The sequence below is a fragment of the Triticum urartu genome, chromosome 4 (genome assembly GCF_003073215.2).
Source record: "Triticum urartu cultivar G1812 chromosome 4, Tu2.1, whole genome shotgun sequence".
Taxonomy (NCBI): domain Eukaryota; kingdom Viridiplantae; phylum Streptophyta; class Magnoliopsida; order Poales; family Poaceae; genus Triticum; species Triticum urartu.
The window spans coordinates 21017950-21022735 of NC_053025.1; positions in this window are offsets into that span (position 1 = coordinate 21017950).

Here is a 4786-nt window from a genome sequence, read left to right on the forward strand (position 1 = left end):
GTGGTGGATTGGCCTCACGAGGGGCTGAGGATGAACAAGTACAGAGGATGAACAACCTCGCGAGGGCTTTTATGGTGAGGGTGGAAAGGTTTGGATCTGGATCCCCCTCTACGGTGGTGGCTAACCTATATTTATAGTGGCCTTGGTCCTCTCCCCAAAACTTAGGCAGGAAGTGATCCCACAACGACCAATTTGAAAGGGGACAAATAGTATATATAATCCTGACAAAAGGTTGTCTTCACCTGCAAAGCTTCTGGTCGTGCCGCAGTGGTGGGCTCGGTGATGACCTCCGTCCTGCCGAGCCTGTGGTCTTGGTCTTGTAGCACCGGAATGGAAACCTTTGGGAGATTCCTCAGGAACCCACGTCTGTCCTTGCCTCCTTAGCACCAAAGAGGAAACTTCCTCCTCTATGCCCACTGGCGCCCGCCTGGCCTTGGTTGTCATGCCTCACGTCATCGCAGCCTTGTGAGGCTGGGTACCTGCATAGAAATCTCCGTTCCTTGGGAGGCCGCCTGGGGAGGCCGCTCCTTCGGGAGGTCTTGGTGTCGTCCACCTCGCGAGGCCTGGCCCCCCGCGAGGGTCTTGTCTTGGCGGTCTTGCAGATGGGCTGTACCAGGCCGTCAAGGGAGCCACGCCGTGGGCTGTAGGCAGGCAAGTCTGGGTACCCTGGTTCCCAGAACACCGACAATAGCCCACGGGCCCAAGGCGCGCTCGGGCTAGCTTCGAGGAAAAGCCAAGGGGCAAGGGCAAAATGCTGCGCGCCCCAACCGCCTGCGGGCCAGGCTGACACGTGGCGCTTGATGGGACGCGGATGCCTCCGCCTTCCGCATGTAGCAGCCCTAACTTGACAACTGCCTGACGCATGTAGCAGCGCCATCATTGCTCGAAATGTGAAAGGGTGCCGGCTAGCCCTCGGCCGCCTATAAGAGGGCGAGGGAGGCAGATCCCCCAACCCGTCCTCATCCTCTCATCTGCAATCTGCTCTTCTCCTATCTCTGTCGCGCTTCCATCTTGCCGAAGCGACCATGGCGCCACCGAGGAGGTTCTCGGCCAAAGAGAAGAGCAAGGCCCCTCAGGCCGGGTCGTAGGCGCCGCCGCCTAAGAGAAGGCATGGTCGTCCCCGCAAATCCGTGGCCGCACCGGCGACGTCTTCACGGGGGCGCGGGTGTCCGCCTATGGCTGTTCGCAACGACTTCAACATCCGGGAGATGGGCCTCCCCCGTGAGGGTGGTCACGGGGGCGCTAACAGCCATGGCCAAGGGGGAAGGCGTGACATGGCCAGCCGGCCACCGCGCCTGCGCGCCCGCTCGAGCGACTCGGCGCGTGAGTTCGTCATGCGGGTGGAGGGCCCTCAAGGCACTTGACTTCTGCTTCCAAGCTCCTTCACGGAGGAGCTGCCGGCGGCAGGACCTGTTGGGCTACGGCTGCAGCCCGACGACTGCTGCAACGGGTCCTCATGGGTGAAGGTGGAGGTCAACTCCATCGGCCATGTGTTCCTAATCCTCGGATGGCAGCCATTTGCCCGTGCCCGCGGTCTGAAGGGGAGGCACACCCTCCACTTCAAGTACGGCGGGGTGGCAACGCTCTTCGTCAAGGTCTTCGGGGAGGACGGCAGCCGCCTGGGGTGCTGCCCAGAGGGTGACGATGACGGCAACCACCCTTAGGATGACGACAGCCGGCGCGGCGGCCGCGTCCTCGGCGGTGAACTTGCCGTTAGCCGGCGCACCTCCAGCAGCATCGACGATGTCTCCTCTGGGGGGAGCTCGAGCGATGATGACTACGATGAGCCACCTCGCCGCCGCACCCGGACCCAGGAGGGCGGAAGGCCACTGATGTCTACTATGCAACTTTATTATTTTAGACTCATGTTGGGCCTCCAAGCGTAGAGTTTTGTAGGACAGTAGCAATTTTCCCTCAAGTGGATGACCTAAGGTTTATCAATCCATGGGAGGTGTAGGATGAAGATGGTCTCTCTCAAACAACCCTACAACCAAATAATAAAAAGTCTCTTGTCTCCCCAACACACCAAATACAATGGTAATTTGTATAGGTGCACTAGTTCAACGAAGAGATGGTGATACTAGTGTAGTAATGATAGTAGATATTGATTTTTGTGATAGTGAAAATAAAAAATAGCAAGGTAGAATGTAACAAAAGTGAGCACAAACGGTATTTCAATGCTTGACAACAAGGCCTAGGGTTCGTACTTTAGCTAGTGCAATCTCTCAACAATGCTAATATAATTGGATCATCTAACCATCCCTCAACGTGCGATGAAGAATCACTCCAAAGTTCCTATCTAGCGGAGAACATAAGAAGAAATTGTTTGTAGCTATTATTTTTGATCATCTATCCAAGAGTTCGTACTAAAATAACACCAAGTTATTCTTTCCGATCGATCTATCAAGAGTTCGTACTAAAATAACACTAAGTTATTCTTTCCGATCAATCTATCAAGAGTTCGTACTGAAATAACACCAAAGCAAATTCAGATTCATAATACTAAATCCAACACAAAGAACCTCAAAGAGTGCCCCAAGATTTCTACCGAAAAAACAAAAGATGAGAACGTGCATCAACCCCTATGCATAGATTACCCTAATGTCACCTCGGGAATCCGCGAGTTGAGTGCCAAAACACATATCAAGTGAATCAATATGATACCCCATTATCCCACGGGTATTAATAGCAAGACATACATCAAGTGCTCTCAAATCCATAAAAGTATTCAATCCGATAAAATGAAATCTCAAAGGGAAAACTCAATTCACAACAAGATAGAGAGGGGGAAACACCATATGATCTGACTATATTAATAAAGCCCGCGATACATCAAGATCGTGACATCTCAAGAACACGAGAGAGAGAGAGAGATTAAACACATAGCTACTGGTACAAACCCTTAGCCCCGAGGGTGGACTACTCCCTCCTCATCATGGTTGCAGTCGGGATGATGAAGATGGCCACCGGTGATGATTTCCCCCTCCGGTGGAGTGCTAGAACGGTGTCTAGATTGGTTTTTCGTAGCTATAGAGGCTTGCGGCGGTGGAACTTCTGATCTAGGGTTATTTCTGATGGTTTCTCTATTTATAGGATTTTTGGGTGTTGGAATCATGCTAAGATGGGCCTCGAGGTGAGCACAACCCACCGGGGTAAGCCGGGCCCCCTCAGGAGTGCCCTGGTGGGTTGTGCCCTCCTCGTGGCTCTTCTGGCCCTCCCACGAACCTTTGGGGCTCTCTTTTGTTCCAAAAAAGATCGTCAAAAAGTTCCAGCTCATTTGGAGAACTTTTATTTCTGCACAAAAACACCACCATGGTAGTTCTCCTGAAAACAATGTCAGTCCGGGTTAGTTCCATGCAAATCATACTAAAACCATATAAAATTGTTGTAAACATGGCATGAATACTTCATAAATTATAGATACGTTGGAGACGTATCAGCCGCCACACCGTCTTGCTCCCGCTCAGGGGGATGCCGAGCCGCCTCATCACCACGCCCCCGTCAAGCAGGAGGAGGACTCTGACTAAGCGTGGATGGTGAGGGAGCCATCCCTCAGGAGCAGTGGCCTTCGGGAGGCCGCTTCTTTTGGTTCACCCTTTTTAGATTTCCTGCATCAAGAGTTTGCGAAGAGCCCTGCGGGGTGATGACCCACAAGTATAGGGGATCTATCGTAGTCCTTTCGATAAGTAAGAGTGTCGAACCCAACGAGGAGCAGAAGGAAATGATAAGCGGTTTTCATCAAGGTATTCTCTGCAAGCACTAAAATTATAGGTAATAGATAGTTTTGTGATAAGATAATTGGTAACGAGCAACAAGTAACAAAAGTAAATAAAGTGCAGCAAGGTGGCCCAATCCTTTTGTAGCAAAGGACAAGCCTGGAAAAATTATTATATAGAGAAAAGCGCTCCCGAGGACACATGGGAATTATCGTCAAGCTAGTTTTCATCACGTTCATATGATTAGCGTTCAGTACTTTGATAATTTGGTATGTGGATGGACCGGTGCTTGGGTGCTGTCCTTACTTGGACAAGCATCCCACTTATGATTAACCTCTATTGCAAGCATCCGCAACTACAACAAAAGTATTAAGGTAAACCTAACCATAGCATGAAACATATGGAGCCAAATCAACCCCTTATGAAGCAATGCATAAACTAGGGTTTAAGATTCTGTCACTCTAGCAACTCATCATCTACTTATTACTTCCCAATGCCTTCCTCTAGGCCCAAATAATGGTGAAGTGTCATGTAGTCGACGTTCACATAACACCACTAGAGGAGAGACAACATACATCTCATCAAAATATCGAACGAATACCAAATTCACATGACTACTAATAGCAAGACTTCTCCCATGTCCTCAGGAACAAACGTAACTACTCACAAAGCATATTCATGTTCATAACCAGAGGGGTATTGATACGCATATAGGATCTGAACATATGATCTTCCACCAAACAAACCAACTAGCATCAACTACAAGGAGTAATCAACACTACTAGCAACCCACAGGTACCAATCCTAGACTTAGAGACAAGAATTGGATACAAGAGATGTACTAGGGTTTGAGAGGAGATTGTGCTGGTGAATATGTTGATGGAGATTGACCCTCTCCCGATGAGAGGATCGTTGGTGATGACGATGGAGATGATTTCCCCCTCCCGGAGGGAAGTTTCCCCGGCAGAACAGCTCCGCCAGAGCCCTAGATTGGTTCCGCCAAGGTTCTGCCTCGTGGTGGCGGAGTCTCGTCCTGAAAGCTGGCTTATGATTTTTTCCTCATCGAAAGA